Source organism: Papio anubis, chromosome 18 (assembly GCF_008728515.1).
Source record: "Papio anubis isolate 15944 chromosome 18, Panubis1.0, whole genome shotgun sequence".
Lineage (NCBI taxonomy): Eukaryota > Metazoa > Chordata > Mammalia > Primates > Cercopithecidae > Papio > Papio anubis.
In genome coordinates, this window is record NC_044993.1 from 31,471,974 (window position 1) to 31,497,897 (window position 25,924).

A 25,924-nucleotide genomic window follows, 5' to 3' on the forward strand; every position below is an offset into this window, starting at 1 on the left:
ACACAGAGAGGGGAACATCACACACTGGGGCCTGTCGATGGCACAGGGGGAGGGAGAGCATCAGGACTAATAGTTAATGCATGCTGGGCTTAATACCTACATAATGGGTTGATAGGTGCAGCAAACCACCATGGCACACGTTTACCTATGTAACAAACCTGCATGTTCTGCACATGTATCCCGGAACCTAAAATAAATTAAAAAAAAAAAAAAATTGGCCTTGGGTGTGACCAGGGCATGGAAGATTCTAAAAGCCCTTAGATGATTCTAATGTGCATCCAAGATCACAAATCACTGCATTAATACTTGGTTGCAGTTTTCTTAAATAGTTTTTTTAAAAAATAGAGACTGGGTCTTGCTTTGTCACTCAGGTTAGAATGCAGTGGTACACTCATGTTCACTGCAGCCTTGATCTCCTGGGCTCAAGGAATCTTACCACCTCAGCCTCCAGAGTAGCTGGGACTACAGGTGTGTGGCACTATGCCTGGCTAGTTTTATTTTTAAAGTCGCAAGCCATTCAGAAGCTGACTCCAATGTTCCCTTACGTGGAAACAGAAGGATATTCAGCACAATCATGGTAGATGATTGATTTTGCTCTAGAATTTGATGCCGTTTCTTTGAGTCTTATTACATTTGGGACCTGAAAGCTGGTAGCTTGTTGGGATTATAGGCGTGAGTCACAGAGCCTGACCCCACTTGCTCTTGCACAATAGTTTAATGCTGCCAAAGTGAGAAATTTTTAGGAGCTTGATAAGGCTGGAGGCTTATCTTTCTCTTTCCTAGTCTGTAAATAAACAGAGCAAGGTGAAGCCAGCATCATAATGTGACATTTCAAGCTTTTCATAGTTACTTAGGTAACAATCTATTAAAATTTTATATGTATTGCTAAAACATCATTTTTAGCTCCACATGTTTGTTTGGTTAAAATTATTATACCTTGCTTTCAAAGAAACAAAATGCCTAACCTCCGTGTTTTGGTTAAATAAGCTTAAATAGTTGTTGTTTTGGGTGATATTTGGTTGGCAGTGTTTGTTGTTTCTCTTAGTACAATGTGACAAAAAGGAATCCACTTCAATACTCATGACTAATTCTTAAATTAGATATGGTTCTGCCTAATGACTTCACAAATACTAGCTTTCCTTAGTTTGGATTTAAAAATTATGGTAAAAAAAACACATTACATAAAATCCACCATAACATAAAATTGACCACTTTATTATAGATTTTTTTATTTTTAGTTTTTATTTTTTGAGACAGAGTCTCACTCTATTACCCAGGCTGGAGTGCAGTGGAGCAGTCTCGGTTCACTGCAGCTTCAACCTCCTGGACTCAAGCAACCCTCTCACCTCAGCCTCCCGAGTAGCTGGGACCATCATGCCTGGCTTTTATTTATTTATTTATTTATTTATTTATTTATTTATTTATTTATTTATTTATTTATATTTTTGGTAGAGAAAGGGTTTCACCATGTTGCCCGGATTGGTTAACCATTTTAAAGTGTACAACTTAGGCATGTTTAAATACATTCTCAATGTTTTGCAACCACCACCATTATCTAGTTCCAGAACTTTTTCATCACTCCTGTACCCAGTTAAGCAGTCATTCTTCATTCTCTCTCTCTCCACAGGATTCCATTTATATAAAATTTCCATAATAGGCAAATCTACAGATGCAGAAAGCAGATTAGTGGTTGCCAGCAGGGTGGGGATGGAGAGAAATGGGGAATGGCTGTTAATGGGAATGGGATTTTTCTTTTTTCTTTTCTTTTTTTTTTTTTTTTGAGACAGAGTCTCGTGCTGTCACCCAGGCTAGAGGGCAGTGGCACCATCTCAGCTGACTGCAACCTCCACCTTCTGGGCTCAAGCGATCCTCCCACCTCAGCCTCCCAAGTAGCCGGGACTACAGGCGTGCATCAGCAAGTCCAGATATTTTTTTGCATTTTTAGTACAGGCGGGATTTCATCATATTGGCCAGGCTGGTCTCAAACTCCTTACCTCAGGTGATCCTCCCACTTCAGCCTCCCAAAGTGCTGGGATTAAAGGCGTGCGCCACCACCTAGCCAAGGGATGGAGTTTTTTCAATGGTAATAAAAATGTTCTGGCCAGGCATGGTGGCTCACGCCTGAAATCCCAGCACTTTGGGAAGCCGAGGTGGGCAGATCACCTGAGGTCGGGAGTTTGAGACCAGCCTGACCAACATCGAGAAACCCTGTCTCTACCCAAAATACGAAATTAGCCGGGCATGGTGGCGCATGCCTGTAATCCCAGCTACTCGGGAGGCTGAGGCAGGAGAATCACTTGAACCCTGGAGGTGGAGGTTGTGTTGAGCCAAGATCACGCCACTGCACTCCAGCCCGGGCAACAAGAGCGAAACTCCGTCTCAAAAAAATAAAAATTAAAATTAAATTAAAATGTTCTAAAAACTGGTAATAGTAATGGATGCACCAACCTGTGAATATGGTAAAAACCACTCATTTTTGCACCTTAAGTGGGTAAATTGTATGGTGGGATGTGAATTATATCTCAGTATATCTGCTTTTTAACAAAACCAACGAAACACCTTATGTCTAACTTGTTGAGCTCCAAATAAGCCTTGGAGTTGTGATCTTTATTGTTTTGCTAAAGTGTTTGACACTGGGGAGTGTGACAAAATGGGCACGTCACCTCAGGCAGCTCTTGAAAGGAAAACGAAGTTTCTCCTCCCTACTTCTTGGGCAGACTTAATTGACTGCTGTATTTTATTTTTCTTACTCCCAGAATGTTTTAAGAGTAGGCATTTTCCTCTGAGTATAGCTCTAGGGTGATCCATGAGTTTTTATATGGAGTGTTTTTATTAGCATTATTTCCCAAATATCTTATAAATGTATTTTTGTTCTAGAGTAGTTTGATAGAAAGGCTTGACATTCTCAAATGTCTTTCTGCATCTACTTTTTATTTTATTTTGTTTTATTTGTTGCCAACTACAAAAGACATCCAATTCATCTACTTTTAACTTATTTCTTGTGTTCTTGCATTATGATCAGGAATATGACTGTAAAATTTCCAGTTTGTTATATACAATGGGCTTTCCGTTTTACTTGATCTCATTGTGTCAAGAACACTTAAGGTAAGAGCTACCCTCTTAATAGATTTTAAAGTGTACAACACAATACTGTTATTTATAGCTACATTGTTATACAGCGGATCTCTCGAACTTTTTCCTCTTGCATGACTGAAATTTTATATCCACTGACTAGCAACTCCCCATTCCCTCCTCCCTCTAGCCTCTGGCAACTACCATTTTATTCTCTTTCTATGAGTTTGACATCATATAAGTAGAATCATGTATTTGTCCTTCTGTGATTCGCTTATTTCTCTTGGCATCATGTTCTACAGGTTCATCCATGTTGTCACATGACAGGATTTCTTTATTTTAAAGGCAGAATAATATTCCATTGTGTGTATTATTTATTTATTTAGAGACAGGATCTTGCTCTGTCACCCAGGCTGGAGTGCAGTGGCGTGATCTCGGCACACTGCAACCTCTGCCTCCCAGGCTCTGGTGATCCTCCTGCCTCAGCCTCCCAAATAGTTGGGACTACAGGTGTGCACCACCACACCTGGTTAATTTTTTGTGTTTTTAGTAGAGACAAGGTTTCACCATTTTGGCCAGGCTGGTCTCGAACTCCTGGCCTCAAGTGATCCGCCCACCTTGGCCTCCCAAAGTGCTGGGATTACAGGCATGAACCACCGCTCTGGCCTCCTTGTATGTATATACCACATTTTGTTTACCCATTCATCAGTGGACATCATTATATCTTTTTCCATTTAATTGAAAGGAAGTCTACTCTTTTCAAAGGATACAGTTCAGAACATTTAGTCATTATGTTCTCCTCCTCTGTAATATCCTTACTTTCTTTTCTCTATTTAGTCCAACAAAGACTGAAACAAGTGGGTGAAAGTCTACCACCACTGTTGTATTTTTATTAATTTGTCTTAGTTATTCCCTCCAATTTTACATATGGAACAGGATGCTAAAATGGGACTCTCGTTTTGGCTTCAGCTGAGACTCCAAAGTGGAGTGAGATCAGTGCAACAGATGCCAAGAACTCTACCTCCTAAATTGGGGAGCTAGATTGCCTATGTAGGACATGCTGACAGGCTGTAAAAATGACTAATCCCACAATGCGGAGTAAATGAGATAAAGTACAAAGACAATTTACAGGAGGGTTACATGGTAAAAATTTTCTGCCATTGTTAAAAGCTATACTTTTGAAGAATAATAATATGGAAAAAAGATCGTAACATACTCTTAATGGGAAAAAAGCACAGGACACAAAACTATATGCTTAATCCTAATTGTATGAAATACACGTACAGAAAAAAGACAGGAAACAACCTAATTGGGACTTCAGGTACTTTTTCTTTTCTTCTTGACATTTGTCTGAATTTTAGAAATTTTCTACAATAAATATGTGTTGGTTTCTTTTTAAAATCTTTTTTTTTTTTTTTTAGATGGAGTCTCGCTGTGCCACCCAGGCCAGAGTGCAGTGGTGCGATCTCAGCTCACTGCAACCTCCGCGTCTGGGTTCGAGTGATTCTCCTGCCTCAGCCTCCCAAGTAGCTGGGATTACAGGCATATGCCACTGCTTCTGGCTAATTTTTGTATTTTTAGTAGAGACAGGGTTTCATCATGTTGGCTAGGCTGGTCTCAAATTCCTGACCTCAAGTGATCTGCCTGCCTTGGCCTCCCAAAGTGTTGGGATTACAGGCGTGAGCCACTGTGCCTGGTCATTTTTAATCACGTTTGAGATTAGAAAAATATACTTTTAAAAAGATAATTCAAATATCCAAATAATCACTTTTTTTTTCTTTTGCTACCTTTGCTCTCCAGCTTATAACCAATATACGAATGAAAAGCAATTGATTTGGGATCAGTTTTCCTCTCACACAAGGTCCCAGAGGCAGGTTGGTGGACCGGCAACCTGGCCTCATTAGCAGCAGGTTTAACAGCAGCTTCTGTTGCTTGTTTTCCCAGTAAATGGCCAGAATATTCCAAAAGGATGTGTCAAGTTTGCCTACTTTGTTCTCGTATATGTATTTGCAGCTGGTGCTGGGACCAATGCAGTAGTTGTAGTTTTATGTTTAATTACAGCTGAGAAATTCAGTTGCCATAGATACGGAGGGCTAGGATGATGTTACGGTTGCCATTTGCCTCACAAGCTGGTTAAAATTGACCTTTAAAAATCTAAGCTTAATTATCTTTACTGCCAAAGTAGGCCCCCTGGGGCTGTACCTTATGAAGTCATATTTTGACAATCATTTCCTTCTTTTCTCATCATTAAACCTTATTTTCTGGATCTGCCATGAAATGCACACGGGGCCTCTCTACATTGCACATTCTCCAAATTCACACAAGATCAAAAACTGTATTTGCATTCTGCCTTTTCCCTGGAGAAGGAGCTGAAGGAGGTCCCAGGAAGACTTACTGGCTTATTTCCAATGGGCTCATCTGTCAGTGGCAAAAAAGTGGGGATAGGAGGTTGGGGGTGGAGTGAAGATTTTGATGATCCTAGGCGCACCTCATTTCTTCCTCAACACAGCACTATCTTGTGTATGTGTTCTGGAAAATAGGTTCTATAATGAAGTTTGCTGTGGTTTGAAACGTTAAGCATCCTCAGAAGTCAGACGATGCACCAGCGATGCTCCCACACTGCATGCCTGTGTGCACAGCTGCAGCGCCCCTGACTCCACTAGTAGCTTCCACTGGTCCACAGCAGTTGAATGCATGTCTTCATTCATTCATTCTTTGAACAAACGTCCTAGAAACTGAGGATACAGCAATGAACAAGAGAGACAAGGACATTAGCTTTATAGATGTACTTTGAATGGGGGAGGCTGAACTAATACTCTCAGAAGCAACTCTACAATCCCCCTGGTAGGTGCTATGAGGGAAGAACCCAGGGTGCCATAAGAACCTCTTTCTTTTCCTTCCTTCCTTCCTTCTTCCTTCCTTCCTCTCTCTCTCTTTTTCTTTCTTTCTTTTTTTATTTGAGACAGAATCTTGCTCTGTCACCCAGGCTCGAGTGCAGTGGTGCAATCTTGGTGACCTCTGCCTTCCAGGATGGGGTTTCATCATGTTGGCCAGGCTGGTCTTGAATTCCTGACCTCAGGTGATCTGCCCGCCTCAGCCTCCCAAGGTGCTGGGATTACAGGTGTGAGCCACCGCGCCTGGCCAAGAACTTATTTCTGATCTATGGCATGGGTTATGGGTTTTAGGCAGCCTCTCCCAGGAAGCGACATTTCAGTTAAGACCTGAACAATGGCACTCCAGATTTTCTGTATCGGAGATGATTCAGGACAGTATTCAGAGTAGATGAAAAGGGTTGAAGCTGTATGTCTTTGAGAAAACAATAATTACTGTCAGGAAAGGAAGGTGATGGATAAGGTCCCCTCAGACACACCTTTATCACAGTACAGGGCATGACAAATAAGGTATTCAAAGAGAAAGCGCAAATGCCCTGAGGTCAGTCTCCTAGTGGGATATTTGGATAAAAGATCTAAACACAAATTTTCATCACTGTAAACCAGTGATTCTTCTTGGTCTCAGGACCCCTTTACTCTATACAAATTATTGAGAATTCCAAAGAGGTTTTATTTATACAGATTATATCTACCAAAAATAAATTACCTATTAGAAATTAAAACTGGCCGGGCGCGGTGGCTCAAGCCTGTAATCCCAGCACTTTGGGAGGCCGAGACGGGCGGATCACGAGGTCAGGAGATCGAGACCATCCTGGCTAACACAGTGAAACCCCGTCTCTACTAAAAATACAAAAACTTAGCCGGGCGAGGTGGCAGGCGCCTGTAGTCCCAGCTACTCGGGAGGCTGAGGCAGGAGAATGGCGTGAACCCGGGAGGCGGAGCTTGCAGTGAGCTGAGATCCGGCCACTGCACTCCCACCTGGGCGACAGAGCGAGACTCCGTCTCAAAAAAAAAGTATAAAAAAAAAAAAAAAAAAAAAGAAATTAAAACTGAGGCCAGGTGTGGGGGCTCACAACTGTAGTTCCAACACTTTGGGAGGAGAAGGCATAGGCAGGAGGATTGCTTGAGCCCAGTGGTGGAGGCTGCAATGACCTATGATTGTACCACTGTGTGGCAGCTTGCTGGGGACAGAATGAGACCCTGTGTCTTAAAAAATAAAAATAAAAAAAAAGGCTGGGCACAGTGGCTCATACCTGTAATCCCAGGACTTTTGGAGATAGATCACTGGAGTTTGAGACTAGCCTGTAATCCCAGGACTTTTGGAGATAGATCACTGGAGTTTGAGACTAGCCTGGGCAACATAGTGAGACCCCGTCTCTCCAACATATACAAAAAAAAAAAAAAAAAAAAAATAGCTGGGTGTGGAGTTGTGGAGCTGTAGCCCCAGTTACTTGGGAAGCTGAGTTGAAAAGATCGCTTGAGCCTGGGAGGCGGGGGCTGCTGTGAGCCACTGCACTCCAGCCTGGGCTACAGCATAAGACTCTATCTCAAGCAAAAAATAAACTGAGAAAGTTTAAAAACCTTTATTAATTCTTCTAAAAATAATAAACCAATTACATATTAACGCAACTTTTTTTTTGTGAAAAATATACTTTGGGCAAATAAATTTTGGGCAAAGTGTAGCATTATTTTACATTTTTATCAATATTCTAAATATCTGGCTTAATAGAAGACAGCTGAATTCTTATATGGCCTCTACATTTAACCTCTTGTAATATGTTATTATTTAGTTGAAGTATACTGTTACAGTCTGAATTATGTCCCCACTACCTCAGAATGTGAGTGTATTTGGACACTGGGTCTTTACAGGTACAATTAAGTTGAAAATGAAAATATTAGGGTGGACCCTAATCCGCTATGACTGGTGTCTTTATCAGAGGAGGAAGTCTGGACCCCGCACAGAGCGAAGACCACATAGAGACACCAGAAGCGTGCAGACATCAGACACCAACGAAGGAGGTTTCAGGAGAAACCAGCTCTGGGGATACCCTAAGCTTGGACTTTCGGCCTCTAGAATTGTGAGAAAATAAATTTCTGCTCTTTAAGCTACCTGGTCTGTGGTACTTGGTGAGGGCAGCCCTATCAGGCTAACGTATAGATGAAGAAAGTTTGGCCTCATACAGATAGGTGTAGTTGGAAAAGTTCAGATATTTTAAAGGCCTTTTTAGATCATTATACATAGCCTTCTTTGAGTATACCCAAACTGTTTTTTTTTTTTTTTTTTTTTTCGAGACGGAGTCTTGCTCTATCTCCCAGACTGGAGTGCAGTGGCCCAATTTCAGCTCACCGCAAACTTCACCTCCTGGGTTCAACCAATTCTCCTGCCTCAGCCTCCTGAGTAGCTGGGATTACAGGTGTGCACCACCATGCCCAGCTAATTTTTTGTATTTTTAGCAGAGGTGGGGTTTCACCATGTTGGCCAGGCTGGTCTTGAACTCCTGACCTCAGGTGATCCACCCACCTCAGCCTCCCAAAGTGCTGGGATTACAGGTATGTAATCACTGTCATCATTACCACAATCATCACCATCATCACCATCTCAAACCCATACCCAAACTCGACAATTGATGCTTTATCTTATAGGTTAGCTGCATGTGGACTCTGAAGCCACATCAATGACTTTTTCATATTCTCTTATATTAAAATCCATTATTTTGCTTTGCTTTCTTCCTTTGTCTTTTGAGACGAAGTCTTGCTTTGTTGCCCAGGCTGGAGGGCAGTGGCATAATCTCGGCTAACTGCAACCTCCACCACCCAGGCTCAAGCTACTCTCCTGCCTCAGCCTCCTGTGTAGCTGGGATTAGAGGCCTGCACCACCATGCCTGGCTAATTTTTGTATTTTTAGTAGAGACAGGATTTCGCCATGTTGGCCAGGTTAGTCTCGAACTCCTGACCTTAGGTGATCCACCCGCCTCTGCCTCCCAACGTGCTGGGATTGCAGGCGTGAGCTGCTGCACTCAGCCTGCACTTGGTCTTTCGATGGATCTTTACTCACGCATGGGTTCATCGAATTGTGTTCTGGTCATTTGGAAAATATCAGTTCGTGGAGTGATGCAGATTTTCCAAATGTTATACAAAATTTAAAAATCACATTTGGTAACGTCACCACCAATCTCATCAGAAAAGTATGTAAAGTATTGGAAAGTGTCCACACTTACAGTGGTGGATACAAGTTTCCCAAATGCTAATTTTCATTTAAAAGCTCAACTTCTATCGTGCCAACAAATATTTCAGTTGTTCTCCTTGAAGCGACGGCTCACTCCTTTTATTTTCAAGAAAATGTTGACCAAATACCCAAGTCTGAGTAAGCACAGTTTGTCAGTCATTCTTTTAAGTAAAAACGAAGTTCCATCACCAAGAGGGCTGGGAGGCCGGCAGCTCAGGCACAGAGGATGTTGCCTGGAGGTAATCACTGTCCTCCGGTTCGCAGAAGGGCTTCCCATTTCATCACACAGAATATTAAAAAATCATGTACTCCAAAGTCAAGATGTCATAGAATGAATCATCTTAATGGTTTCATCACAGACACTTTTAAGTGAAACTGGCTTTTCCTCTCTATGAGGTCTACTGTGGTGAAAAAACAGGCCATGTTCAGCTTTGGATTCCTGTCCTGTCTGTTTTACTTTCAAAATAGACCTTAAATCCGACCACTTCCCACTAAAACCCACTTTTACCCCCGGCTTGAGCCTCCACCATCTCCTCGGATTGCTGCAGAGGCTTTCAGACTGAAGTCCCCACTCCACCACTTAGCCCATTCCAAGCTATTCTCCACCTAGCAACCTCCTCCCCTGAACACCCTCTCCAAAGCAGCACACACACCATCCCTAACCTGGCTTGATTTTTCTTCCCAGTACTTTAGAAGGTGAGCTCCCTCAGGAAGGATTTTGTTTGGTGCCATGTCTGGCACCTAGTAGTTGCTCAATAAACATTTGTTGGGTGAATGAGAAAGAGTGCCACTTCCCAGCGACACCTCCCCTAACTGAATGTGAAAAAGACTCCCCTCCTCCTGCTCTTCCTCTCTCCCTCCCTCCTTGTGCTTTTGGGCCAGGTCTTGTGTTTGACCTTGGGAATATAAAGACAAATAAAACAGACAGCCCCTCCGTTCGGGAACCTCCTGTTCCAGTGCAGAGGACAGAACCAATTTTGTCCACTGAGCCACAAGCTATTCTGATGTGATTCAGTGGATAAAAGCCCAGGACTTGGGGTGGCAGAGACCTGGCTTCAAAGCCCAGATCTTAACCTTTCTGAGCCTCAGTTTCCTCATCTGTAAAATGGCAATAATAGTTCTTTGTGAAAATTAAATAAGATAATAATATAATTAGGTGTTTTGCATATTAATTATTAACGGTAGCTGTTTTTAAGTGGTAAAGGTGGAATTTATGTCTTGAGGACTAGATTTTTTTTTTTTTTTTTGAGACAGGATCTCGCTCTGTCACCCAGGCTGGAGTGCAGTGGTGCAAGGTCAGCTCACTGCAACCTCCGTCTCCTGGGCTCAAGCGTTTTTCGTGCCTCAGCCTCCTGAGTAGCTGGGACTTCAAACATGGGCCACAATGTCTGGCTAATTTTTGTATTTTCTCTAGAGTCTGGGTTTCACCATGTTGGCCAGGCTAGTCTCAAACTCCTGACCTCAAGTGGTCTGCCTGCTTTGGCCTCCCTAAGTACTGGGATTACAAGCATGAGCCACCAGGCCTGACTGAGGACTAGATTTTTAAAAAACACACCCAGAGAATTCACCAGAGAGGAGGGTACCAGGGTAGAGACAGGGTAGGAGAGCCTCCGGGGGCAAGGCACGTGGGCCCATGTCTGGGGTCTTGCTGACATGGTGAAATGCGGTGTGGTGAGTGGCTGAGGTCTGGAGGGACTGGGATGGCGCTAGACGGGTTGGCAGGAGCTGGTGACCAGGCCTAGGGGGCTTCTTGCCAGCAGGCAGGGAGGTGAGACCCAGGCAAAGCTGCCTGGAGCGAGATGTCTGGCAGCAAAGTGGAGGGTGGATTGGAGGAGGCAGGGAGACCAGTGAGGGGCAGGACCCACAGGATGCCATGAGGGAGAGGGCAGGGGTGGGGTGGCAGACAGGGAGGCTGGGGAAGAAAACTGCAATGGAAAGAAACTCAAGCACCGTGCTGAGAACTGGGACACTCTTCCTGCCTTTCTCCCATCTCTTGCACCTATAAGTTGAGGTGCACAGAGGTAAGCTCCAAGCTCCCCAGTGGATGCCTGAAACCATGAATAGTACCAAAGTCCATATAGATGACTTCTTTTTCCATATATATATAGCTTTGATAAAGTTAAATTTATAAATTAGACACAGTAAGAGATTAACAACAATAATAAAATAGAACAATTATCTGGGCACAGTGGCTCACACCTGTAATCCCAGTACTTTGGGAAGCCAACGCGGGTAGATCACTTGAGGTCAGGAGTTCGAGACCAGCCTGGCCAACATGATGAAACCCCATGTCTACTAAAAATACAAAAATTAACCAGGCACGTGCACATGCCTGTAATCCCAGCTACTCAGGAGGCTGAGGCAGGAAAATCGCTTGCAGTGAGCTGAGATCGTGCCACTGCACTCTAGCCTGGGTGACAGAGTGAGATTCTGTCTCAAAAAATAAATAGAGAAATTATAACAACATACTGTAATAAAAGTTATGTGGATGTGGACTGTCTCTCTCTCAAAATGTCTTATTGTCCTGGACTTACCCTTTTTCTTGTGACGAAGAAGGGGTGGAGCAGGGTGGTGCGAGATTTCGTTGCTACTCAGAAGGATGCACCATTCAAACTTACAAATTGTTTATTTCTGGAATTTTTCATTTAATAGTTTTGGACCATTGTTGACTGTGGGTAACTGAAACCATGGATGAGGTGCGGTGGGGGGTGGCTACTGTATTTGTTGCCTGGAATTTCCTGTCCCTCCTGTCTATCTCAGTAAGATGATACGGGTAATCCAGGATGTCTATTTCTGCAATGAGGCAGAATATTTTAACAGCCAGTCTGACAGATGGGTGCCCGATCTCTTAACGCTGCTTTATTTTACAGCGAGGGACACATGGAGCCCTTCGTTAGTTAGTTGGTTTAGATGCATCACACTTGGTTCTAAAAAAAGACCTCCTTCTAACTTTTATACAATAAGCAGTTATTGGCTGATAAGTGTTAAAGATATCATATATTGTTTGAAACACAATACTCTTTGTTACGAATTATTTATAATAGAATGTTCTTAAAATGAACTGTGCTCCTCTGAGCTCCACAGAAAGGCCAGAAACACTATAGCCTGCCTTCCGCAAATGTTCCTTATTGTATAAAAGTAACACATGCTTATGAAAGAAAAAGCACAAAATTAAATGGAGTCAAAAGTAAAAGATCGCTATCTCCTCCCCACCATCCCTGCATTCTTAACCCACCCTTCAGAGGGGAGGCTGTAGCCTGACAGACATTTTCTATGTATATCTTTTTATAATGTAGTTTTTAAAAACCCAGAAATGAGCTCACATTCTATTTCCTGTTTTGTAGCTTGCTTTTTCTCTTCAACAATAGATCGCCTTTTGGAGGTCCAGGCATTGAATCGCACCCCATTCTATGTTCTGGTGGAAGAGTCCTCTCTATGCGGAGTTTTTTCTTACAGGGAAGGGTGGCCTTGAGCCCAGCCATCGTTAGTAGAACAAGCAGACTTCAGAGACACCAACTTAATTTGCAAGGGGATCCTTGGAAAAATGGCAGTTTTTGTCCTTTGTAGCACATCAGCCTGTGGCTGGATATGTGACTGGAACTCATGGAAACTCCAAGGGTCCCCAGGCACCAAGGAGGTCCCAGGAGGAACTGGGCAATGGCTAGCCCCAGACAGCAGAAATGGGGTTTGTGGCTAGATCAGATTCTTACTGTAGGGGATCCTCAGAGCCCAGATAGAATATATTTAAACATATTTTCCATTTCCTCCAGGGCTTTCATCATTGACCTTGAGAAATAGAATGGCAAGTTGGTTTATGGCAAGGACAAGTTCCTCCCAGGAAAACTCACTGTAGCATTCACTCAGTAGGCTCTAGCAAAGATGTTTCTTTGGTGTAATAGGTTAGCTTATGGAACACAAAGAAAATACTTGTTGACAATAAGAGTCAAAGTCTGTAGAATATTTGATGAGATTTATTCTGAGCCAAATATGAGTGACCCTGAGAATGTGCGCCCAAGGTGGTCAGGCTTGGTTTTATACATTTTAGCGCAATATAAGACATCAATTAATACATGTAAGATGTATATGGTTTGGTCCAGAAAGGCAGGACAACTGGAAGCAGGGGAGTTTCCAGGTCACATGTGGATTCAAAGATTTTCTAATTGGCAATCAGTCAAAAGACTATCTAAGACCAGGCATGGTGGCTCACGCCTGTAATCCCAGCATTTTGGGAGGCTGACATGGGTGGACCACTTGAGGCCAGGAGTTCAAGGTCAACCTGGCCAACATGGTGAAACCCCATCTTTACTAAAAGTACAAAAATTAGCTGGGCATGGTGGTGCATGCCATGCCTGTAATCCCAGCTACTCAGGAGGCTGAGGCAGGAGAATCATTTGAACGCAGGAGGCGGAGGTTGCAGTGAGATGAGATCTCACCACTGCACTCCAGCCTGGGTGACAGAGCAAGACTAAGTCTAAAAAAAAAAAAAAAAGTTACTATCTACAGACCTGGAATCAATAAGAAAGGAATGTCTGGGTTACAGTAAGGGATTGTAGAGATCAAGGTTTTCTAATGTTATGCAGATAAAGCCTCCAGGTAGTAGGCTTCAGAGAGAATAGATTGTGTTTCTTATCAGACTTGAAGAGTCTGTTCTGTCACCCTTAAGGTCTGTGTTGATGTTAATGTTGATCAGCTGGACCTGAATTCCAGAAAGGAGGAGGGTATAATGAGGCCTGTCTGCCTGTCTCGCCCCCACTTCCCATCATGGCCTGAGGTAGTTTTTCAGGTTAACTTTGGAATGCCCTCAGCTGAGAGGAGGGGTCCATTCAGATGATTGGGGGGGCTTAGAATTTTATTTTTGGTTTACATTCTCCCCCTTCTGGCAAAAATTTGCCAGAGGCAACATCAATGGTCACCAAACTTTTATTTTGTCCCACAGTGTAGCCAGGGTGGCATGGCTGCCTGCCCCAGCTCCATCTAGTCCCTTGGTGGGACCCCTATGGCCAAGGGACTTCAAGTCAAAAGACTTACAGCCAATTTAAATGTTCTAGGCCAGTGGAGAATGGACATAGACCAGCATTCATTAACCCTCACATTTTTTAGAGTAATATAAAAGCCAACAAACAAAGTGCCAAAGGCAGGGTTATAAAATTCACTTATCTTTAACTTCTGTGCATTGAGTTACTATAATCTTGGTTTCAGTTACAGACTTATCTTTAACTTCTATGCATTGAGATACTGTAATCTTGGTTTTTATTACAGACTTAAAGCTTCCGTAATCTTGGTTTTAGTTATACAAAACTTAGCTATGCAAAACTTAAGCACTGTTATACAAAAACTTAGCTATACAAAACTTAAGCACTGTTAAAACCTTTTAAGCTAAGGAATTTAGGGACTTCTGTTGTGCCACAATGCTTTTTTGTGATCTTTTAGTAATTTGTCCTAAGGTGGCTGATTTAAAACTTTTTTAAAATATATATCTATCTCCATAAACTCATAACTATGTGTGCTATACCCAAGAGGTGTTGTCATGAGGTATCTTTATATCCTTTTAGTAATAATTTTCTTTTAATTCTATGGGAAGCAGGAAATTGTTTGTTTGGGATGAATGAAAAGGTGCCATGAATCTAGTAACCCAGGAGGCAGAGTTCCTTATTTTGCCTGCTGTTTAGGCATCTGTGTACCCATCCTTGATTTGGAGGGTCTGAACTAACTCTATCCCTCAAAACCAGCCCTTACAATCTCATGCTTTTGGAGGACCAGGCACTGAATTAGACCCCATTCTCTGTTTTGATGGAACACCTCTTCCACGATAGTCCCTGCGACTAGAGGTGGGGTGCTGGTAGAGTTTTAGCAGCAGGGCATTTGCAGTGAGAAACAAATGGGCCCCAGGGGGATTCCAAATAAGGGAGATTCGCAGGCTTTGTCCAATCATCTCAGAAAACCATGATTCTGGTTTTCTGGGAAGAAGTACAACTATGAGAGATAAATAACATTAATAATTTGACAGTCCACTTTGGGAGGCCAAGGTGGGTAGATCACGAGGTCAGGAGATCGAGGCCATTCTGGCTAACATGGTGAAACCCCATCTGTACTAAAAATACAAAAAATTAGCTGGGCGTGGTGGTGGGCGTCTATAGTCCCAGCTACTCAGGAGGCTGAGTCAAGAGAATGGCGTAAACCCCAGAGGGGGAGCTTGCAGTGAGCCAAGATCGTGCCACTGCACTCCAGCCTGGGCAACAGAGCGACACTCCATCTCAAAAAATAAAATAAAATAAATAAATAAATAAATAAATAAATTGACAATCAAAAGAGAATTCATTTGTCAGATGGGAGAACAAAGGAACCTTTTTCATTGGGTGCCAACTAAAAACATTTAGAAAATTATATCCTGATACTCTAGAGGATTACTGTAGCCAAGAAATAATTCATGATTCAATCTTCACTCAAAAATAAATGTCAGGGCTGGAATCTAGTAACAGGCGTTATAATTTTTCTTTGAAACAATTTATCTTTCTCTAGCCCTCCTTTTCTACTAAAGAGAAACTATAGTAAGACCAATTTGTGTGCAAAATAAGTTTTTTTTTTTTTTTTTTTTTGAGACAGAGTCTTGCTCTGTTGCCCAGGCTGGAGTGCAGTGGCATGATCTTGGCTCACTACAAGCTCTGCCTCCCGGGTTCACGCCATTCTCCTGCCTCAGCCTCCCGAGTAGCTGGGACTACAGGCACCTGCCACCATGCCCGGCTAATTTTTTTTGTATTTTTAGTAGAGATGGGGTTTCACCATGTTAGCCAGGATGGTCTTGATCTCCTGACCACGTGATCCACCTGCCTCAGCCTCCCAAAGTGCTGGGATTACAGGCGTGAGCCACCGCGCCCGGCTGCAAAATAAGTTTTAGGCTTATTATACTTGGTCTGATTATTTACATAAAACGCAGCAATGATTGATTGGCCAGATAGGCTCTTTTTAGATTGGCTTTGCTGGAACTTTAACTAAAAATATGTTATTCTAGGCAAAGCATTGGTAGAATAACCAATGTCTCCAATTGTTTTGTTTTAAAAGAAAAAAGACTCTTACTAAACTTATGCAAATAATGATATTGATATAAAATCAGAATGCTCATGAACAGTTTCCAAATTTTGGAGAACTCAGGTACAGAAAAAGGTAAATTTACTCACAAAAACATTTTTTACCCAGTTGCTCTAAACTATAAATAACTCAGAAGAAAAAGATTTCCTTGACTTGTCTTTAACCAGAGCAGCAGGCTTCCAAACAAGATGTTGTTTGTTCACCTTGGAACTGCCATTCACAAGTGAAGCAGCTCTTGTCAGATGACAGCCGTTTATCAGGCACTGTCAAATCTACCAGCTGCTTACATGGTTAGATCAGTCCTGGGGGAAAAGAGGCTCCCTGCTCATGAATACCTCCACTTTGCATCCCCAGGAAGCAAGATCCTATATAAACCATTTTTTATCATGGAATTATTTTGGGCACCATTATTTCCATTGGCATAGGGGAAGTTTTGGTTAACATCCCACAGCAAGGCAGTAAATGTCCCTCAAGTGGAAATTCTCTACTCCAGAGTCTCAGTAGTTGTCATCGGGAGGTGCTCACAGCTTTTGCCATAAGCCCCAGTGAACACTCCACAAAGAGCTATCAGTGGAGGATTTGTCCCAACCAGCACTCCAGCTTTTACCCAATATTCTGTGGGCTCAGGCAATCTTACTAGTTCCCATTTAGGGTGTCCAATGAACATTTCTTAAAGGGCAGTGATATGGTTTGGCTGTGTCCCCACCCAAATCTCATCTTAGTCCCCATAATTTAGGGGACTAAGTCCCCATAATTTAGTCCCCATAATTTAGTCCCCATAATTCCTACATGTTGCAGGAGGGACACTGTGGGAGGTAACTGAATCACAGGGGTGGGTCTTTCCCATGCTGTTCTCATGATAGTGAATAAGTCTCATGATATCTGATAGTTTTATAAAGTGGAGTTCCCCTGCACACGCTCTCTTTGCCTGCTGCCATGTAAGACATGACTTTGCTCCTCCTTTGCCTTCTGCCATGATTGTGAGGCCTCCCCAGTCATGTGGAACTGTGAGTCCATTAAACCTCTTTCCTTTACAAATTACCCAGTCTCAGGTATGTCTTTATTAGTAGTGTGAGAACAGACTAATACAGGCAGATTTACGTGCCTTCAGTTTTATACTACTAGGTAGGAGAAACATCCCCCAGTCAGATACGATACCCATTTTCATAAGACATTTAGGTAAAGGAGTTGCAACTATCTTATATAAAGCCTGTTTAAACATCTCAAATTTCATAATCTTATCAATCTTTACATTCTTACATTCTGGTACCAGGGACTTTTCTTCTCCACCCCCAGACCATTTTATCTTTTCTGGTGAAAAAGGATTTGGGTTCCCAGCAGGGAGTTGAGCCAAGGAACTCAGACCCTTTTGTCAATTTTTTATCTTAATTTGTGTCAGTATTGCTCCAGGCAATGTCAGCTTTCTCGTTATAATCTTTGCCTTTTGATTTTTCTCAAATCTCCCCAATCTGGGGCACATGTAGAAAACTAGTGTGGGGCCCTTTAATGGTGTCACAGGCATTTGAACCAGAGCTACTCCATCTTGAATAGGGGCTGGGTAAAATTAGGCTGAGACCTGGTGGGTTGCATTCTCAGGAGATTAAGGCATTCTTAGTCACAGGAATGAGATGGGAGGTCAGCACAAGATACAGGTCATAAAGACTTTGCTGATAAAACAGGTTACAGTAAAGAAGCTGGGTAAAACCCACCAAAACTAAGATGGTAATGAGAGTGACCTCTGGTCATCCTCATTGCTACACTCTCACCAGCACCAAGACAGTTTACAGATGCCATGGCAAAGTCAGGAAGTTACCCTATGTGGTCTAAAAAGAGGAGGCATGAATAATCCACCGCTTGTATAGCATATAATCAAGAAATAACCATAAAAATGGGCAACCAACAGCCCTCGGGTCTGCTGTCTATGGAGTAGCCATTCTTTATTCCTTTACTTTCTTTTTTTTTTTTTTTTTTTTTTGAGACAGAGTCTTGCTCTGTCGCCCAGGCTGGAGTGCAGTGGCACAATCCCGGCTCACTGCAAGCTCCGCCTCCCGGGTTCACGCCATTCTCCTGCCTCAGCCTCCCGAGTAGCTGGGACTACAGGCGCCCGCCACTGCGCCCGGCTAATTTTTTCTATTTTTAGTAGAGACGGGGTTTCACCATGGTCTCGATCTCCTGACCTTGTGATCCGCCCGCCTCGGCCTCCCAAAGTGCTGGGATTACAGGCGTGAGCCACCGCGCCCGGCTATTCCTTTACTTTCTTAATAAACTTGCTTTCACTTTACACTATGGACTGGCCTCGAATTCTTATTTGCATGAGATCCAAGAACCCCCTCTTGGGGTCTGGATGCAGACCCCCTTCCAGTAACATTGGGAGACCAGCAGTGGCTCCCTTTGTTCCACCTAAGCTTTGGTAAGTGTTGTAAAGACCTTTGTTTTAACCTCCATCAATTTTCATTTTATTTATTTCATTTCTTAATGGTCATCTAAAGATTTCCACCCTTCTGGAACTAGTCTTTTGAGTCTCTTTTGCCTTTCCCATTTTTTTTTTTTTTGTTAATTACTTTAATGTTTTATTAGCATCTATAAGACCCATGAGGGCCAGCAAATTATTTGGTAAGGCTTCTCAATCAGTCGTTTGATTTTGCAGGAGTAATGTCACCTGTGGTTCCCATGTAGCAGGGGCCCCCTTAACCACGGCATTTACCATGACCTGGGAAAGGCATATTCACTGGGAGAATATCCTGATCACCATAAAACCAGGCCCACATGGTTTGCATATGAAGCATACCAGCTGCTTTATCTGGGGTGCTCCACTTGGCATTTTATAGGGAAAGTTAGAAAGTCCACTTCTCAGGGTTAACAGATCTTACAGTGGCATTTATCCAGTCTACTAGGCTGGTCGTTCTCTCAGGAAAAACCTCCTATGTGTGTGAATCACATATACTCATCGCAGATTGTTCAATAGTGAGCTGTGGGTCCCGCATCAACCTGAACATGCTCTTTCATTCTGTAGCATTTGAAATTATAGATATGGTCCTTAAAGTAGTTATTTTTATAACCCATTACATAAAGGTTTCTCAGGAAGCTGATGATATCAATCTACAAAGTGGAACAATTATTTTACATTATACCCTCCAATTTGAATAGTTACTTGGTTGTGCCCTTCCCCCACACTAACTATCATCTTGGTATAATAACTACAGATCTCAGAGGTAACTTTTGTTGCCCTGGCTTAATCTTAAATTTTGTGGGTAGCTACCAGGCTAGTGGCCTAACCTGAGAGAGACCCACATCTGAGCTTGGTCCAGCCTTAAGGCCCAATTCAGCACTCTTTGACTTTCATTTTGGCTATTACAGAAAACAATAACCAGTTGAATATTTTGTTTTTTCCTTATTAGTCTGCATTTCCTTATACACCCAGTGAACTAACTTCCTGGGAGTAGGAGTATGATCCATCTCTAAATTCCATAGTAACCTTTACCTTCAGTAACTGAATGCAGCCCAGCTGCAGCCCCTAAAGATGGGTTAACCACGTGGTCACCTAAGAGTCAAAGGTTTCTCATATCTCACCTTCAAAAAGTTATCTTTATTTATTTAGTTTTATGTATATAATTTTCCCTTTACTTAAATAGCCTCTAAACTAAAAAAAAAAAATACATTTTAAACCACATCCTGTGTTTTTATAAACTTCACCCAAAACACATTTTATTTTTCTATGATTTTGACTCTTAGTAACCCAAATTCCCAATGAGAAAAAAGAGGATAACTTAATTTAACATAACATGACTTTAAGATTTTAAACTACTGAAGAAATGTTTGAGATTATATTTACCAAATTAATCTTACCAAATATTACTAAAGTCATGTGAACTAAAAGGCATCTGAGCTAGCTGTTATTAGTCTGATAAACACTTATTTTAAGCCAACTGATTAGAGCTCTTTTAATAGTTTGGTAGTGAAATATTACTTCCACATGACACATATAAGCATATTGACATAGCAGACATACAAAAGCAGATCCCATAAGATTTTTCATTTGCTTGTTTCCAAAAATTATCTCCCTCACATTAGACTATTAAAAAAATTATAGGAGCCAACAAAAGTTGACAGAGAGAGTTCCCATCCCAGGCCTTCCCAAAAGAGAAAAAGAGCTGAGGCAGTGGAGTATGGCAGAAGCTGAACTTGTGAGATATCAATCTGAAGAATTTTTAAAAAGAAACTGATTATGGAATTTAAAAATTAAAAACTTCTTGCATTAAGAATAAGTCAATATTTTAAATAAAATCTTATTCTAACCAGTCCTTTAGTTTTGTATTGGTGTATTTTTGATATCAACATCCAATTTCTAGAAAGACTGTTATATTTCCCTTTTAAGTATTGCCAACTTAATCATAACATTTTAAAAACAAATCCCTTTTTTACTAACCTTATTACAACTTACATGGATCATTCATAACATGCTTGGGCTTTCTGGTTTGTCCTAAACATCCCTCTCTCTTTTTATTTTCTTTTTTTTTGAGACAGAGTCTGGCTCTGTCACCCAGGCTGGAGTGCAGTGGTGTGACCTTGGCTCACTGCAACCTCTGCCTCCCAGGTTTAAGTGACTCTCATGTCTTGTTCAAGTGATTCTCATGCCTCAGCCTCCTGAATAGCTGGGATTACAGGCACCCACCACCAAGCCTGGCTAATTTTTGTATTTTTAGTAGAGATGGGGTTTCGTCATGTTGGCCAGGCTGGTCTTGAACTCCTGACCTCAGGTGATCTGCCTGCCTTGGCCCCCCAAAGTGCTGGGATTACAGGTGTGAGCCACCATGCTTGGCCAACAACCCTCTTTTTAAAACAACCAGTCATTTTAAGACAAAAATTTGCCATATACGATTCTCTGTCATACAAAGTTATTTTTCTTTTAACTTGTCTTACCAAAAGTACCTCTTTATATCTATAACTTTATTTAAGAATCTCATATTTTCCTGGTTCCTTTTACCTTGTTTTAAATGTAGCCTTTAAATGACCTTTGAATTAGACAGAAATTATTTACCTTTTAATAAGAGTACTTTTTTCAGAAAAAGGTTTTCCTATAATCTTTTAAATTCGAAATTACTCATTTAATGAATATCTATTTTTTAATATAACCTCAGATTCTATATTATATGATGTTTGTTTACAAGCATTTGTTCCATTACATTTACCTGATTACTTATTTTATTTTTAATAGTTTACCTAGATTATTTATTAAAACCAAGATAGTCATCATTTAAAGTTATTTTTCTGTTAACAACTTTTATGGTCTGTGAATTTCACATGTTTAAGTAAGAAACTTAAGGTTAAATATATGGACATTTTACCAATAACATAGGATTTAGTTGTTTTCATTGAACCAATGACATTAAATGTCTTATTTATCAAAAATTACACAAGCAGGGCAGGTGCTGTGGCTCACGCCTATAATCCCAGCACTTTGGGAGCCTGACACAGGTGGATCACCTGAGGTCAGGAGTTTGAGACCAACCTGGCCAACACGGCAAAACCCTGTCTCTACTGAAAATACAACAATTAGCCAGGTGTGGTGGCGTGTGCCTTTAGTCCCAGCTACTCAGCAGGCTGAGGCAGGAGACACTTGAACCTGGGAGGCGGAGGTTGCACTGAGCCAAGATTGCACCACTGCACTCTAGCCTGGGCAACAGAGCAAGACTTTGTCTCAAAAAAATTAAAAAAAAAAAAAAAAAAAAAAAAAATTACACAAGCAAAGAATCATTCTGTCATGGGCTGTCTTTATACTTTTCTAGCCCTTATGTCAAATTTTGACACAGTATAGTGTTTAGCAGAGATAAGTATGAAACTGCCTAATAAATGCAAACAAAAAATGCTGACAATTCTTAAGACATTCCTAATATTACTTTACCAATAATTTCAAAGCTTCAAGGTCATAGGCAGATTCAGAGATTTTCTGATTGGCAATTGTTGAAAGAGTTATTATCTAAAGACCTGGAATCAATAGGAAGGAATGTCTGGGTTATAATAGGGGTTCTAGAGACCAAGGTTTTATGCAGATGAAGCCTCCAGGTAGCAGGCTTCAGAAAGAATAGATGGTAAATGTTTCTTATCAGACTTAAAGAGTCTGTTCTATCAGTCTTAAGGTCTGTGTTGATATCAGTACTGGTCAGCTGGGTCTGAATTCCAAGAGAGAAAGGTATAATGAGGCCGACCCCCGCTTCCCATCATGGCCTGAGCTAGTTTTTCAGGTTAACTTTGGAATGCCCTTGGCTGAGAGGAGGAGTCCATTCAGATAGTTAGCAAGCTTAGAATTTTATTTTTGGTTTACAGCCTTTACACTTGCATATGGATAATGGTATAACAATGTTTACTACAGGATTATTTGTTAATATTTTAGAAATTGGCAACAATGCAAATGTCCATGGGCACGGGAATGAATCAATAAATTGAGGTGTGTTTATGGGATATAATACTTGACAGCAATGAAAATGAATGGACTAGATCTTGAAATAATGATGAAAGAGCAGGCCAGGCATGGTGGCTCACAACTGTAATCTCAGCACTTTGGGAGGCCGGGGCAGGCAGATCCCTTGAGGTCAGGAGTTTGAGACCAGCCTGGCCAACATGGTGAAACCCTGTCTTTACTAAAAATACAAAAAATTAGCCAGGCATGGTGGCAGGCACCTATAATCCCAGCTACTTGGGAGGTTGAGGCAGGAAAATTGCTTGAACCTGAAAGGCAGAGGTTGCAGTGAGCCAATTTGCCATCGCACTCCAGCCTGGGTGGCAAAGTGAGACTTCATCTCAAAAAAAAAAAAAAGAAAAGAAAAGAAAAGAAAAACAAAAGGGCAAGCAGCAGAATGATATGTATGGTGTGAGCCCATTTTAAAAACACACAAAATGCAGCATACTGTTTATGGATACATGTAATTTGTAGTAAAAGTGTAAAGACAGCAGTGTTGTTGTTGTAGTGATGACCTTGGGGAGGAAGAAGGGGAAAAGGCTGCCTGTCTGGGCCATGCTGGAGACTTCACCTCCACCAATCATGTCAATTTCTTTCTTTTTTTTGGAATGTTAGAGGAATTTATTATATTATAGTATTTATTAGAGTCTCCTTTTTTATCCTTTATTTTTTCCCAGTTTTATGGAGATATAATTGACAAATGAAAATTGTGTATATTTGGCCAGGCATGGTAGCTCACACCTGTAATCCCAGCACTTTGGGAGGCCAAGGCATGCAGATCACCTGAGGTCAGGAGTTTGAGACCAGCCTGGCCAACATGGCGAAATGCCTTCTCCACTAAAACCACAAAAATTAGCTGGGCATGGTGGTGCACTCCTGTAATCTCAGCTACTGGGGAGGCTGAGGTAGGAGAATCACTTGAACCCGGGAGGCAGAAGTTGCAGTGAGCCAGGAGATGGTGCCACTATACTCCAGCCTGGTGACAGAGCCAGACTCTGTCTAAAAAATAAACAAATAAATAAATAAATAGTGTATATTTACAGTGTACAATGTGATCTTTAAATATATGTATATGTTGTGAAATGATTATACCACAATTAAGTAAATTAACATATCCATCACCTCACATAGTTATCTTTGTGTGTGGTGAGAACATTCAATATCTTCTCTCTTAGTAATTTTCAATAATGTAATACATTATTATTAACTATAGTAACCATGCTGTACAATAGATCTCCAGGTACTCATCATGCCTAACTGAAACTGTTGTACTCTTTGAGCAACATCTCCCCAGGCCCCCACCCCTAGCCCCTGGCAACCACCATTCTGTTCTCTGCTCCTGAGTTCGATTTTTTTAGATTCCACATATAAGCAAGATCAAGCAGCATTTGTCATTCTGTGCCTAGCTTATTTCATTTAGCATAATATCCTACAGATTCATTCATACAGTTGAAAATGAACTTTCTAAAACCATAGCCAACATTATACTTAATGGGAAAAGTTGAGAGCATTACCCCTGAGAACTGGAACAAGACAAGGATGCACACTTTCACCACTTCTATTCAACACAGTACTGGAAGTTCTAGGCAGAGCAATCAGACAAGAGATGCCCTTTATTTATTTAAAGGAGACATTTATTTCTTTATTTCTCTCCACTTTAAGTCAGTAAAGTGGAAGTCAAACTGTCACTGTTTGCTGATGATATGATTAGATACCTAGAAAACCCTAAAGACTCATCTAAAAAGCTCCTAGAACTAATAAATGAATTCAGTAAAGTTTCAGGATACAAAATTAATGTACACAAATTAGTAGCACTGCTATACATCAACAACGACCAAGCCGAGAATCAAATTAAGAACTCAACCCCTTTTACAATAGCTACAAAAAATTAAAATACTTAGGAATATACCTAACCAAGGAGGCAAAAAACCTCTACAAGGAAAACTACAAAACACTGCTGAAAGAAATCATAGATGACACAAACAAATGGAAACATATCCCAATCTCATGGATGGGTAGAATCAATACTGTGAAAATGACCAAACTGCCAAAAGCAATATACAAATTCAATGCAATGCCCATGAAAATGCCACCATCATTCTTTGCAGAACTAGAAAAAACAATCCTAAAACTCATACGGAACCAAAAAAGAGCCCACATAGCCAAAGCAAGACTAAGCAAAAAGAACAAACCTGAAGCCATCACATTACCCAGCTTTAAACTATACTATCAGGCTATAGTCACCAAAACAGCATGGTACTGGTATAAAAATAGGCACACAGACCAATGGAACAGAATAAAGAACCCAGAAACAAAGCCAAATACTTACAGCCAACTGATCTTCAACAAAGCAAATGAAAACATAAAGTGAAGAAAGGACATCCTATTCAACAAATGGTGCTGGGATAATTGGCAAGCCACATGTAGAAGAATGAAACTGGATCCTCATCTTTCACCTTATACAAAAGTCAAAAGTCAACTCAATATGGATCAAAGACTTAAATATAAGACTTGAAACCATAAACATCCTGGAAGATAACATCAGAAAAATCCTTCTAGATATTGTGTTAGGCAGAGAATTCTTGACCAAGAACCCAAAACAAATGCAACAAAAACAAAGTTAAATAGATGGGACTTAATTAAACTAAAAAGCTTCTGCACAGCAAATAATAATAATAATAATCAGCAGAGTAAACAGACAACCCACAGAGTGAGAAAATCTTTGCAAACTATGCATCTGACAAAGGACTAGTATCTGGAATCTATAAGAAACTCAAACAAATCATCAAGAAAAAAACAAACAATGTCACCAAAAAGCAGGCTAAGAACATGAACAGACAATTCTCAAAAGAAGATATACAAGCGGCCTAGAAACATGTGAAAAAATGCTCAACATCATTAATTATCAGGGAAATGCAAATCAAAACCACAATGCAATGCCACCTTACTCCTGCAAGAATGGCTGTAATAAAAAAATCAAAAATTAATAGATGTTGGCGTGGATGTGGTAAAAAGGGAACACTTTTATACCATTTGATGGAAGGTAAACTTTCCACTATGGAAAGTAGAGTGAAGATTCCTTAAAGAACTAAAAGTAAATCTACCATTTGACCCAGCAATCCCACTACTTAGTATCCACCCAGAGGAAAAGAAGTCATTATACAAAAAAGATACTTGCACATGCATGTTTAT

The 25,924-nt window shown here is 41.1% G+C and overlaps 1 long non-coding RNA gene across 1 annotated transcript in view; it reads right to left on the minus strand.

Annotated features, from left to right (window-relative positions):
* Positions 1-5,387: 5,387 nt before the first annotated feature.
* Positions 5,388-25,924, minus strand: part of LOC101020213 — a 31,342-nt gene continuing 10,805 nt past the window's right edge. Inside the window, exon 2 of the long non-coding RNA XR_641515.3 lies at positions 5,388-5,807. This is a non-coding gene — a long non-coding RNA (uncharacterized LOC101020213). The remainder of the gene's footprint in view (positions 5,808-25,924) is intronic.